This window comes from Plectropomus leopardus, chromosome 19 (assembly GCF_008729295.1).
Source record: "Plectropomus leopardus isolate mb chromosome 19, YSFRI_Pleo_2.0, whole genome shotgun sequence".
In the NCBI taxonomy this organism is placed as follows: Eukaryota; Metazoa; Chordata; class Actinopteri; order Perciformes; family Serranidae; genus Plectropomus; species Plectropomus leopardus.
Genome location: NC_056481.1, coordinates 6,767,579 through 6,782,807, shown reverse-complemented (window position 1 = coordinate 6,782,807; position 15,229 = coordinate 6,767,579). Strand labels below are relative to the sequence as shown.

The 15,229-nt window shown below is 38.9% G+C and overlaps 1 protein-coding gene across 4 annotated transcripts in view; it reads left to right on the top strand.

Annotated features, from left to right (window-relative positions):
• Window positions 1-15,229, top strand: part of sdk2b (sidekick cell adhesion molecule 2b) — a 375,326-nt gene that overhangs the window by 102,035 nt on the left and 258,062 nt on the right. The gene's annotated exons all lie outside the window — the stretch shown is intronic.

Genomic DNA, 15,229 nt, shown 5'->3' with positions numbered 1-15,229 from the left:
TTTCCTGCTACTGTTAGCCAGTGATGCTCTCTGAAGCATTGCTTTAACTGATTGGAAGATCCTGTTACCTTGCACTCCTGAATGGCTATTGGATACACCAGTTGGTGTCATGTTTTAAGTGTCTTGCCTTGGTGCACATCGAAAGCCTTCTTGAAGACTTTTTCTTGCTGCGTACTCCAGTACTCTGTTATGACACAATCAAACTCCTTTTTTAATTTTTTTTTTTTTAAAACTCCATACATAGTCATCGTTTTTAGGGGTCATTCTCTATAGCCTTTTATCCTGTGTATCTAAAAACATGGTGTTTTACCCTGATGGGCGTGGTTTTCAGGATGTAGCAGTCCACAGTTTGGCGGGCTCTGTGAGCTATTTGGATAAGTTTGCCATGAGGAATTTCTCCCAGAAAATAATTTTGTGGTTTAAGTTCAGAAAAAAAGACGGGATTGGAGTTTAAGTGAATAGATTTCTGCCAGAAAGGCCTTTCAACAGTGGGGTAAAAATCAGGGAAAGAGTGACAGAGAGAGGGAATGAGAAGGTGGAATAAGGCACGCAATGTTTTTTGTAAGTTTATAATTACTTACAAGAAATGTTGTTTTGTAACTTTTTGACCTGCTTGCCCAAACCCTAAATATTTTCTTGTAAGCTTACCCAGACCCACCAGGGTTGTAGGTCATTGTCCCATTACTAACAACATAAAAAACATAGATTTTAAACATGAAACTATTTCATAAAGTGTTTTTACTGGTTTTGATCACCTGGTCCTGAAGGAAAACTGAAGGAATCCTAACCTGGAGTTTACACTTGGCACATCAGAGATGTTTAAGCTGCTTGCAATCTCCAGTTCTTACAGCTTAGTGCTACTAAATCCTTTATGCTACTCCTTGAAAAATGGTCTTTAGCAGAATTCACATGCCTTGCTGCTGAAATGGGGCTTTACTTTGATACTGATGCAATGATAGATGACCTCAATTGTACCTATTATGTCCTTGTAATACAATTGCTGCTTTCAAAAGCTTAACATTCCTCACCTTGGTTGATGAAGATTAATTTTAAGAGACAGTCAAGTTTCTGAACATATATGGAGAGAGTCATAAAGACTTGATGAGACACTACAATGTTGAAGTCAAGAGGTTTTCACCAACCTCGTTGAGAAACATCCTTGCAGTCCTTGTGAAAACTACTGCTACACTGAGGTTTTTAGAGAGCCTTCGCCAAGCAAGGCTTCCTCAGATTTTGTTAACAAAATGTCAAACATTCAGAGGCAGATCACCCATCCAACTCAAGATGTACTAGTCAAGATGAAAGCCTGTGTCTCTCGAGTCTTTTGATTCGATTTCCACTGAAATCTTCACTGCGGCTGTGATGTAAATGAAGCCCTCGTTCTGTCTTCTTGAAAGAGTGCTTAAGATTTCCAACAGAAGGTATAGTTGCTGCCAGAATTATTACTTGTATGCTTAGAATGGTCTCTAAGAAACCTCCATGTGGCTTAAGAGTTTTATATTACATCAGGACAGCTCTATTTCAAGTCATTAATTATTCACTTTTATGCTGTTAAATCCAAGTTTTAGTTTTTAAGTGCTGCATTTTGTTTATTTGATCAACTGGCATCTCAGATACCCCTTCTAATTTGTTCTTATTCTATCTGCATGTCTTCACCTGTAAGAGTTACTTAAGGAGAACCTCAGGAGTTTGTTCTGGGCCTATGTCTTTTACTCAATATGTTGTCTTCAAGACTTTACAGAATCCTTTTTTTTTTTCATTTTTGAAGCCTTAATGTAATCACCAGACATAAAAACTATTGCAAGGCAATAACAAACTACATTACAGTCGCGTCTCCACTGCTACAAGGTTGCAGGCGTGTTTAGCGCAGTTTAGCTTGATGATGTTTTGTAGTCTAATTTAGCCTCTTGTTAGCAACAGCCTCTTTAAAGACACATAACAGATTCAAAGTTTACAGTGGGGTATTTACTGATGTATTTTTGTCATAGTTCGAAAGGTGCAAGTCTCTTTAAGTGTTAGCCACAGACCTTATTTAAGGCTTCTAACCAAAAACCCATTTAAAAAACCAGATTGACCTTGAGACAATGGAACCAAAGATGGATTTCTGGGTTTTAGGACTTACAGCTGCTGTAGTCCACACAAACAGAGCAGCACACGAATTTACATGTAACTTATATCACCAAAAATATCTTTGCATCTTTGTAAGTATTGTAAAACTAAGAACAGTCCTCTGAAAGCACTTTGAGTCCACCAGTGTGTGTGATAAAATAGCAATTACACGTGAGCCATTACCCTAAAATATATAGAGTAAACATGAAGACAGAAAAGGGTGCATCCAAAAAAAGTCGAAAAACACACAAACACACACAATGCAGTAATAAGCAGTCCACCGCCAAAGGCCAGTTCCAAAGCACTCTAATTAAACAGAATGCATACAGAGAAACCTTGACGAAGCAGGAGAGCAGAAAATACACATGAAAAGAAAGAAGATGGGATTAGAGATGAACACAGCATGTCATCTTGAATGCCGCAAACAAGAAACTGCAAAAGTACATTCCTAAAGTCCCCTTCCGTGTGTGTGTGTGTTTGTGTGTGTGTGTGTGTGTGTGTGTTGTGCATGTTACAATAACTACTGCTTCAAGAAGATGTCTGCTTTCTTATTCTGCACTGGGCAGAGGAAATAAAATAGAAATTCCGCTCTCGTCCTAATTGAGTGAGTGTACAGTTAGCAAATTAAAACAATTACATCTGCGGGCCAGTAAGCCACTGGACCGTGAACTGCACAACAACAATATGGAGAGAGATTTCAGCAAGAAGGAACAGCCTCATTAATACATATGGGGGGATGAGAGGAGAAGAAAGCAGTGTAATCAAGCTGGAGCTTATTCAGCTGAAAACATCTCAGATTTTGCCAAAGATATGCAGCTACAGCTGGGTAGCGTACAAGCGGAGAGACCTAGATTAGCCGTGATTGAGTGTGTGTGTCTGTGCGTTTTGGTGTGAGTGTGTGTATGCGGTGGGTTGCCTGGAAAAATATGCGTGTCCCTTTGTGTCTGCGTGTCTCTGTATGTGCTCTCCTGAGCACAAATATACGCCAAATCAATTCAAATTAGGTCATCTCTTCACTCAGTCTAATGTTCCATAAAAGATGTAAGAGGCTCCATCCGTATCGCTGTCTGTTTCTGACTTTACTTATCTCTAGGTGTCTGCTGCAGCCTCTCAGGCAATGCAGGCCATTTCTACGGCAAACTTAATGGACTGTTACATAAGCCAGCTAAAGCCTGTCCTGCCATTCGTGACACTGAGTGTGAGAATCGACTGTGAGAGCGAAAATTTTAAAGGAAAAAGCCTGAGGAAATTACAAGTCCTAAAAGGTTCCTAATCTAGAATCACCCATAGGCAAACACCCCGGCTGTGGAGTGTCAGCTAACGGGTTAAATCTGACTGGCTTGAAACTTTAGATGAGTGGGTGATGAGTGAGTGGCTGATGAAACTGCCATAGGCGAGACGGAAAGCACTAGAAGGGCTAAGTAAAGCTTGCAGAGAAAGATCACTTTGTTTTTAAATATGAGCACATCTTTCTCACGCCTTTTTTTATAATGTTTTCAAGGGGTAGGTTTATGCTTTTCAGTATTTTTTGTTGCAAGGATGAATGCTCATATTAAACACGGCTAAGGTGTTTCGTGGCAGGATTTCTTGGTCATCTGCTCCAGTCACGCTACTGCAAGTAATTATGCTGTGCTACATCGCAGGTTTGAACTTCACAATTCAGTGTCGTTTTTTCCCGACTTCCAAACTAAATGTGTTCTCGAGAAAACATGGATGCACGCAGGAAACTCATGTTTGTTTGGCTTGGCTCTGAACATCACAAGCATGTACTGAGGACCTACATGAGCTACCACAGCACCATCAGTGAAGAGAAACAGAGGATGCTGTACAGTGGGATTCACTGATGTAGGTAGCTAACAGAGACTGGAGGAGTAGCTTAGTAGGCTACTACATGTTCGCAAAGACTTCTGTCAAACACAAATCAACTGAAAGAAAATCAAAAGGCCACAACAAAGTTGTTATAGCATGTTTAGCAACACAAAAACTACATAAAAGTAGATATTGATGAGCAGGTAATTCTGCCAACCAGTCACAGTGTGCACCACCATATTGCTGTGATATCAATTTGACCATCTCTGTCCATATTGATCTTTCCCGACTTCAGTGGCACGTGGTTTCACATTACATAGCCTAAACTGCTAAATATGGCTACATGTAATATAAGGAAAACACCTTGGGTGCTGCTGTTATTGATTTCCCCCAGTAATTTGAATATTCCAGCTAGAAAATGTTTGGTTGGGCTGAGAAGCTTTTATTTGTAATTTTTATGTTAAAGCGTGTGACTAAGTACAGTGCTGCATATACGCAGTGCTATTGTGCATGTGGCTACATGCTAACATCAGGGTAACTTGTTGATGTTAATTTTTCCTTGATTTCGGATCATATTCCCGCTGAAACATGTTTAGAGGTGTCCTTGGTGATTTTTCACTGTAAAAATTGCAGTTATTCCTCGCAAATCATTTCTGTGCTTCAAGTGTAGTTCTAATGTATATGTAGCTACATGCTAACACAAGGAAAGTAATCTTTTAATTGTGGATTTTACTAAATTCTCCTCAATTTTGGATCATAATCCGGAAACATTGGAACATTTCCAGTGTAGAAGCTTTAATCAGTGATTTTTGATGGTAGAAAGTGCTGCTAATCTCTGTTACAGTTGTTCACCAGCTCCAAAGACACTGCTAATGTATGCAGCTACATGCTAATGTCAAGAAAACATGAAAACTTGGTCGCTAATGTTGTTATTTTTCCTTGATTTTGGATCAGATTCCTGTTGGAACATGTCCAGTTGTGTTCAGAAGCTTTTCGTGTCAATTTTCCATGGTAGATAGTGCTGCTTTTATTTGATACAGTCATTTTTCGGCTGCAAGTACACTGGTGAAGTACATGTGGCTGCATACTAACATCATGCAAACATGTAATCTTTTGCTTGCTGAGTATTTCTCCCTGATTTTGGATCCTAGTTTTGCTTAAACATGTCCAGTTGTTATTGTGAAGTTTTTGTAGTGAAATGGACCACTATTTTCTGTTACAGCCATTTCCTGGATTCAAGTGCAGTGCTAACTTACATTTAGCTCCATGCTAAGATCACTGAAACATGAAATGTTGGTTGCTGATGTTGTTTATTTCTCCACACATTCCTGTTGGATCATGTCTGGTTGTTTTTAGAGCTTTTATTGGTGTTTTTTCACTGCAGAAAGTGCAGTTATTCTCTGCAACAGTAATTCCCTGGCTGCCATAACAGTGAAGTGGCAAACTCAGAAATTAGAGGAAATTATGACAGTAGAAAAATAAAGGCGTAGAAAGTGAAAAAAGTGGTAAAGAAGATGTCAGTTGAAGAACAAGATGCTTTAAAAAGAGTAATGGCTTAGCTACTGTGCAGAAACACAAGTGGGCTGACTGAAAAGGTGGCTTCAGGACAAACAGACTAAGAAAGGTTGCCGGTTCAAATGCCGTTCACCAAACTCTTCAAAGAAGTGGGCAAGGGGTTTAAGTCAGTTGCGGGTTAGCCCACTATCACCTAAAAACACTCAGCCTCTCCTGCAAGCTTTGCAGGAGTTTCAAAGAGAAAGAACCTGAGCTGAACTCTCTTTTCTTTTCTCCTTCTCCTCTCCCACTATCTCCTCCTTCACACCACTCTGAGAAGAATCCCAGTGGGTAGACCAGCGTTCACATCTGAACCTGAGAGAAAACTAGCAAGGTGATAGGTTGAAATCATGCCCCATGGGAGGGATCGGGTGTACTGCGTGAGGCGTCTGTCATCCAGAAGTTCAAGACATCAAACAAAGATGTCAACATCTGTGTCAGAAAAAGCCAAGTGGAGAGACTAAGTGGGTGACAGACAGTATGTATGTAGAACAAGAACAACAGTCAAAGTGGGTGTTTGGTAGAACATGAAAGAAAATGCTGCTGCTTAATTTAGAAGCATAAAACACCCACATACTGTACATCAATACTACTACGAGCTGGTTACTGTATTTTCTCAGCACTTAATGAGAACTCTGGCATCAAAGTAGGTCACCAACATCCGTTCATCAACGCTGAAGTACACAAATAATTAAAGCCTTGTCATTCAGCACCAACATGCGGGATGCAATGTATTTCCGTCTTGTGTCGTTTCTCATTTGTGCCATGAAGTCAGCATCTATGCACTGTGTCACATCAGTACCAAAACTGGGCCAGTCAGCATGACCACGAGCTTCAGCGTCCCACAAAGATTGTTCAAAAACTCACTTTGACAAAATTATTTTAAAACTATATGTAGGCCAAGGCAAAGTGAGCAACTGTTTTATATATGCCTCCTTTAAAAGACAAAAAAAAAAGAAAAAAGAAATGTGTGCTGTCATTTTCACAGGATTCCTGCAGATCTCTGAAAAGTCTTAAAATACGTTGGATTAATTAATCTAAAAATAAGTACTTTTAAAAAATTTTATATTTATTTATTTCTTTTTTGCTTGTAAAATCTCAAAATCATTGGCAACATCTATTAATTGATTGATTGATTGATGATGATAATATACCAAATTCCTTTTTCCTAAACTCGTCGTTATGGGGGTCCAGGTAGAATCTCACATGCAGAGTGGTGCTAACTAAGCCCCTAATGTCCTGAAATCCTAGAAATGTCCTAAAATCCTTGTCACATCCTAAAACCCAAGAAATGTCCAAAAAGCAGCCTAAAATTCTACAAATGCCGTTAGATCTGAGAAATGTCCTAAAATCTGGAAACCTCCTAAAATCCAGAAACCTCCTAAAATCCTAGAAATGTTCTAAAATGCTAAAAACATGTTTGGGGCTGCTGCAACTGGCCATAATATTCCATTTCTGCCAACACATGCCCCTAAATCCTACATACTGCACCTTTAAAGAACACATCAGTCCCGTCAACTTTAACATTTGGAGCCACAAAGAGCAAAGCTTAACCAAAATGCAGAATTACTTCACCAAAGTGCAGCCCACATTAATTCTTTGGCTTTGTTCACTCCTAATTACCTTCCTCTCTGCTCCCCCCTTCACCCCCACCTCTCCACTCCCTCCCCCTCCTCTCATTTCTCTCTCTATACTGTATCATCTGCCTTTTCTCTTTATAGCAGGATTAATTGCCCTTGAATGATTTTTTAATTGAGAGATGTTGGTGTCCCTGGTGACGGTAAGGTAGATGCAATAATGGCCCTTAGAAGTCTTTAGATGAAAATAAAGGAAGGTGGCAGAGCACCGCGTCAGTCAATGTTAATAGTCGGAGGCTGTGTGAAAGTGTGTGTTGTGCAGGTGTGTTTGCCCACTGACAAACGTGCCGTAATTGTAAATGAACTGATGAATGCGTGCACAAATACTTTACGAAATGCACTCTGCTTTTGACTCAAAGTCATGTTGAGACTTTCCCCTCCTCGCACACACACAATCGGTGTCCGCATGAACAGATGTTCACTTGAAATGCACAATTTTCTCATTAAAAGTGCTTGTGAGTGATCTAAAGTAGGTGGACAAACATGAATAATTAATGATGCATTTATGGATATGAGGTCGAAGCGGCTCCCTGAGATTCATGCAGATGTTGGTTTGTTTGCATATGATTACAGTCATGCTTTCGTATTTCTTTTGACCCGGGTCATGCTTGCGCATTTCTGCCTTGATTCCAATCTAGACTGGAATCTTGGATTGTGATTTGGGGTGAGATGGAGGGCACTCAGGAGGACTAATGCAGATTATCCCGGGGTGCCAATAGGCTCAATATTGACATGGAGTCTGGCTGTTCAGCTCTACTAAGGCCTTTAAGCCTTTTTGATTTCATCAGGTCTAGTCCGGCTGGGCATGAGAAGACGGATGCAGTTGAGGCATGCCAAAAGTGAAATCTGAGGAAAACAAGTGAAATCTGGCAAAAACAAACGGGAGCTGACCACAAGACCAGCTTGTTCAACTCTATTGTTTTATGATTCAATTTAGAGAAGCAAATCACAATAGTCAACATGATTTAATCAGCCAACAAGGCTGTAGGTGAAACAAGGAATTAAATCTGTAGCAGGAAGAAATCTGGATTAGGAAAAAACAAAGAAAAAAGCTAAGGATGCACGATGATATTGGCACGTTATCAGTATCGGCAGATATTGGCCTTAAAATTACATTTTGGAATGGGCCAACATGCAGATTTCAACATGACAAAGTGAACACGAAGCATCAGCCTTACATGGGTGTATTTTCCAAGTCTTGGACAAGTGAATTACTATACATAGTATGTTAATTTCACTACAGAAGAGACTGATGATATCTAAACTTAGATGGGCCATACATTCACCCTCCTTCTTTTTCCTAAGCCTCCCCCCACCCATCAGACAACAACAGGAATGGTCGCACAGTAACCGAGTGTTTCTCATACATAGATTTATTTAATCATACATAATTAAAGAATTGCATGCAGCGCATTCGCTCAGCTAGCCATTGCTGAACCGTTAGTTAGCGGTGTGGCAGCTCGATTCAGCCAGTGCAAACCCCCTAACAACTGGTGTCACTGCAGGCTGGAAGCCAGCAGCAGCACCAGGTCTAAACTGTGTAAAGGCAGCAACAGAAAGTTCTGGTCAGCTCCAGTCAGCAGAAAGCTAATCTAGCCTATTAGCATGTTTTTTTTTCTCTCAGTGGCCATAAATGGGTGAATAAAGTTGGATCTTAGTTTTACCTTTTATACATTATATCAAAACTGGTAGCACAGCTTAAAAATCTGAAAAGTGCCTATTGCTAAACTTGATTTTTATTGTAGTGAGCTTGTCTTTGTGGTGATGACCCATTTCTGCTCTCGTGTGAACAGCTTCCTGACTGAATGGTATGACGACCAGTTATTTGTCTGAACTGGCCTGCTGAAATGAGACTCACTTTGACGGTCACATTCACACAGACACAGAGACACACACACACACACACACACACACACACACGCACACACGCACATAGAGCAAAAACCTTTAAAAGAAACCACGAACACTCAGTCCAAGCATTTTCTTCCAATCATTTTTCTTCTTTCTCCAGTCTCCTTTGTCCTTGTGCATAAAACCACATGGGCCATATTGAGACATTTTATTTGAGGCGAGGAAACCAGCAGTGTGTGACTGCACTTTGAGGGCAATATTTTTTTAAACTTGGCGTTTGGGCCCGGGAGGCCATCTTTAGTTTGACACCAGCCTACTGGTTTGAGCTAAAAGCCAAAAAAAATGTGGTGAGCCACACTTCATTCCAAAAAATCCCTACCTAATGTGAAACCAAGACTTTTCAAGGCCTCCGTGACCTGTCATGACTGAGAAGCAATGGGGGCAAGTTGAGTGAAAGCAGCAGTATAGCGGTGGCTCTTTTTTGCCTTCTTTACTTGTGTCCAAATACAGACATAAGCAGCCTTAATAAAAACAGGAATAATGGGATCAATAAAGCTGGATTGCCATCATGAGGGAAATTGGCAGTGTTGTACTGGCCAGGCTTTAACAGAGAAACTGAACTAAGAAGACGTCTGCTTTACAGCCCAAGCTGTTCCAATTACTCTCTGATAGACTGGTGCTGCGGACCTCACCACAGAGATGACACTGTTAAGATGAATACAGAAATTGTGCCGTGTCCAATGTGGCAAAGAGGGTGGATTATTTGCAGAAAGACACAGACAATTCATAGTAGTTAACTTAATGTGGTTCTGGGTTTCTCTTAGCAGGATTGTTTCCTTATTATCTGCATGGCCGGCCCTAATGCAATGTAATCACTCTGGCTGACAGTGAAAATTAAAAACTGTACTCCATGCATTATGCATTAGGAGGAGGGAAAATAGGGTGTTTTTATTTCACCTGAATTTTTCTTGTTTTTTGTTGTTGTTCTGTAGCTGGAGGAAGAAGGATGCTTTTTTAAGGTTCATTGTGTAGGAATTATGGGGATATATTGGCAGAAATGGAATATAACATAATAAGTATATTTTCTGTGTTGTTAAATCACCTGAAAATAAAAATTATCTTGCTTTCGTTACCTTAGAGTGAGCCGTTTACAGTGATTCCCACAGAATTAGAGTGTACGTTTCAAACAAGGAATTTAACTGAGAAAGGTGTTTAAAACATTTGTATTCCTCTAACATAGTTTTAAATATATTATGAGTATTACAAATATAGTTTTTTTGTACATTTTCCCTTAGAATATTTAGAAAATAATTCTAAATCTACTATATCTTGCCATTTGAAGTTTGGTTGCTGGAAACCATGAAATTCTACACCACTCCTTTATTAACCAAAAGAGCAAAAACACAGCGTAATGTATACCATGAAAACCTGCAAAAAAAAATACAATAAATACAATGTACAGTAGGATGTGTAAGACCTTGACATTTTGAGGAATTCAAGTTAAAATGGGCGCAATAATAAGTCAGATGTGGTTCACTCTGACTGAGGTTTGTGAGAACGGATGAACAGCAAAATATCTGATACATTTGTCAGTGCGGCTGAGCAGAGATAACGTATCAGGAACACAGCTCACCTCTCACTTCTCCTCCTTCTCAATAGCTGGAAATTGAAAAAGCCTTATTTAGAGCTGTCAGTAGTTTCTGATCATGTTCTTTTCTGCGAGTTTTGCAGATGTTCTCCTCCCATCTCTGTCTGTTTTCCCCTCTCATCTCACACCCCAGCCCTCATTTCCCTTATTTTTCTCTTTTTTTTTTTACTTGCTCTATCTATGGGGTGGGGATACTTGGAAACTAAGGGTTAAGCTTCATCTTTACGTCTTCATTTTAGTGAGTCTTCCTGAAAGCTGACAAGATGAAAGAACCATTTCTTCCCCCTCTTTGTATGCTCTTCAGCTCATCATTTTCTAGCTCTCTCCACCCTCTCCACCTTCCCCGCTTCTTTCTCATCTTCAATTATCATCCTTTGGATTTTTATTCTTCCTCCCCCTTGGCACTCCCTCTCTTTTCCCCCCTTTCAGCTAATGGAACTATAATGGAACCATAAGTCTAGAGTTGGGTTGTTTAGCAAATGGCAGTGCATGCTCCAGTCAGTCAAAAGAAATTCAGCAGCTCCCTCTTGCCTGCTAAACACCTAAACATAGCCATAACATGCATGGCACCCTTCGTGTTTTTTTCTTGCAGATGCCTTTGAAGCAATTTGATTTTACAAATTGTATGTCCAATTTCTATGCCTTTTTGCCAGCAATAGCTGTGGCCTAAAGCATTTTGTTTGTGGGTTGTCTGTCCAGTTGTTCTATTCTGTTGAACTTAGTATATCAAAAACACCTTGAGGCAATTTCTTTAAATTTGGCACAGACATCCTCTTGACCTCCACAATAAACTCATTAGACTTTTGTGGAAAACATCAAGGTAATTATGGCTTTGCCTTTTTAATATTTTTGAACAGGATATCTCAAGAACACCTTGCGAGAATTTCTTCAAATTTGTCACAAATGTCCACTTGGACTCAAGGATGAACTGATTAGATTTTGGTGGTCAAAGGTCAAGGTGAATAAGACCTTGCCTTGGTGTCATTCTCTTGAACGCAATATCTCAAGAAGGCAGAGGTTTTTTTTTTGTTTTGTTTTGTTTTTTCAAATTTAGCAAAAGCATGGACTTGAAGTAAAAAATTAACTGATTAGAATTTGGTGGTCAAAGGTCAAGATCACTGTGACCTTGCATCCATCTCACTCATGTGAACACAGTATCTCAAGAAGACGTTGAGGGAGTTTCCTCAAATTTGGCACAAACGTCTACCTGCACTCAAAGATAAACTGGTTAGAAATTGGTGGTCAAATGCCAAACGTCAAGGCCCTTCTGACCTCACAAAACTTTTTTTTTTTTTTTTTTTGTCCATAACTCCAGAGCTCGTAGTCTAATTATGACAACATTTCTCACAAATGTCTGATAGGATGAAATGATGAAGTGATGACATTTTATAGCAAAAGTTAACTGAGGCATCATTATGTTCTATAAAAACACTTTTCTGGCCAGCCATTACTTAATGCCATAACTCAGAAACAGAAGGGGAGACATTTGGTTAAATACTGAATTGGTGACACTAATCTTGGATGGCCACGTTGAAAGAGACAACTATTAGTGAAACAAATACAAATGGAATGTATTCAGAAAGATACTGAAAAAGTTGAATCACTAAAATTGAAGTTACTGCACTTTACTTTTGCATTACCTATAAATGTGTTTAAGGTCATACAAAGCCAGAGTGCAGTAAATGCAATGTAAGTGCACTTTGGAGTCATAGGTCAGATCATTGATTGTGGTTCTTAGATATCAAAATGACTTTATGAATACCTTTTCAGCGCATTACCACTTTTCTACCTATAAAACATCTGGCTGGACATCACAAGAACTTAAGCCTTTTTTCTCAGTTTCAGTAAGAGCAAAGTTACTGCGGTTAGCTTTTGTTGGGCAGCACTGTTTGAGAAAAACTAAAACTGCCACAAAGCCAAAACATGATCTTTTCATTACCATCACCAAGTGATTATTGTGCCTATAAATACAAACATGTTAACTACAGCGTTGTTGACAAATGTAACACACCAGTGGTTTAAATAAATTTACAATCCGAGCATTTTTTGGGTTGTATAGATGCGGGGGGGGGGGTGCATTTTTGGAGAAACGGGAAATAACTGTCGTGTAAATGGGATTTCGGACCAATGGTGCATTTTTCAGACTAACGGGGCTTCAGAATTCTGAGTGTGTTGTTGAAATGTTAAGTTTCACCACATCTACTACATAATAATGTACAAATTATACATTTCTGTGGTTTGCAGAAATGTACAATGCCATCATCAATTACGGTGCTTATGTTTAAATTCATACATTTACAGGAAGTGATGACTTCAGACTCTGTATGTACATGCTTACATCGGTTTCACTATATTAAATTGTTCCCTTAGTTACAAAGAAGAGCATTAGATACAAGTGTGTTCATTTACCACAGCGCCTAATCAAATCTTATTTCTCTCTCTCTTCTTCTCCCTCGGTGCGGTTCACTCTGAATGGTTGCAAATAAAGGTAAGAGCCTCCTTTTTTTTTATTATGCATGCATTTTGCATATTGTGACGCTCAAGCATAAATTTACAAGTGGCTTTGGGGACTAACTAAGACCTCTTTGGGTAATTGCTTTAAGAAAGCAATTAGCAAAACTGTTAAACTGGAGAGAAAGTAAACAACCTTGTGGCATATATCAAAGTAAATGAAGGAATATGTAGCAAAAAGTAAACATGGATAACTGTTTTGTGTTATTCTTTGAATTTCGCTGATTAACTCTCATGCTGGGGAGCTTAGAGGAAGTGAGACTTAGAAAATCTGCTTTTGTATGGATTTGTTTTAACGGCAAGTGTCGTATGCAAGAAGGTGGATGGATTGTACTGTTTTTGGCATGTTTTTTCTTAATGTACCATAATGTCCAGAGTGGAGGTATTTCATTTTTGATATCATCCACTTACTGGTTCTTTTTTGTTGTAAAGTAGAAGTTCAGTTTTGCAGAAACACCGTGGGGCTGCTGTCAGCAAAAGGACCCCCTACTGCTTCAGTCTGTTGACTTTTCTCTCCAACTATTAGTCCAATGCTATTCAACTGCAGACGAAATCTAGATTGAACTATTTTTTCCATTTGAAAAAAAGAGATCAAAAGTCAAAAGAAGCCAGCGCAGAAAAATTCAAGGAGATGTATCAATTATTTTTTTTTTTTTCCGTTAAAAGTTTTTTTTTTTTTTTTTTTTTCCCTCTAGTTTGTCTTGGGGTGTACGTTCTTTTAAAGGTCTGCATCAATTACTGTGGATATACAGCAAACTTTTGTTTAGAGAAAAAGTCTCCAGATGCTGTGGTTTCCCTCAGATTGTTACCCTCGTATTGTGCAATGTCAGACTGATGAAAGAGGACCCCACAACGACGTTGGCTGACCCGCGGCAATTACAGAACAGAGGCAACATATTGCAGTTACCTCCGCGGTTAAGCCTAATAAAAACAATGTTGTTGTTCTCATGCAGTATACAATAGCAGAAGGGGTCATTGCAGTCACACAGCATATGTCACGTATAATGCTTTATCCTCTTGTCTCCAGTTCTCTTTTGTTCGCTTTCTTCTTTTTTTTTTAAAGCATGACCTGAAGCTAAAAATGCTTTTTATGAACTTTAACAGCTAACCTTTTGCTCTGGTTAGATGCATTGTTGGTTTGTCTGTTTCCATGACTATCTCTTAAAGGACAATTGTGCAAAATTTAGAAGGATTTAGCAGACGGGATTGCAGATTGCAACCAGCTGAAACTTTTTTTCCTGATAGAACTTTAACAGAGTCTCAGGGCTTTTTTGCAGACTAGTGGAAGAAAACTTCCAGAATACACATTTACATTTTTGTTTTTTAAATTAGTGCATATTTGATTAGATAGTGCATCATTTGCATATTAAAACAGAAAATTTGCAATATAAAAAATAATTGTCTCACTGTAAGTAATCAAATAGCAAAGTGCCATGGTGATATGTACTCAAAGTTTACCTTTGTCTCTTGGGGTGTCTCCTCTTAACCCTTTAAAATCTGGAGTAACATCAGTTTTCTTTTGCTGCTTTCTGATGACTTTCACAAGTATTTAGTCCTTTGAACCCCTAAAACATTGGTACCACGTCTTTCAGAAACATGGGAAAAAGGCGATGAGCAACTTCATACAAAAACTTCCATAAATTGTGGAGTATTATGGATTAGTGCATTTAGAAGGGTTTAAAAAAAGCCAGGGAAAAAAGCAAAAGGTAGGAAAAAAACTCATTAGAATTTTTTCTACTTTCAGGTCCTGATTTTTTTCTCTTTTTTTTCTTTTTTAAACTATTTTTTAGGGAATTTTCTTGCACCTTTTTTACAAATTTTTAGGTCATTTCTTCTTTCTTCTTTCTTTTCTTCTTTCGTTGCTTATTGCCTTCTTCCCATGTTTTTAAAAAGAAATCAAGCCAATTTGCTCAGGATTCAAAAGGTTAATCTGCCTTGGTAATGGCTTTCTTCTCCCATGTTTGGTAGACATCCATTTGAGCACTTTATTAAATATTTCCGCAGAAACTTTCAGGCTTTCAAATAACTCGTACCTACTCATTATCTTTAGCTCATTCCAGTTTTAGCCTGGCAAATGTTTTCAAACAACACGTCATCCTAGCCCCCGCCA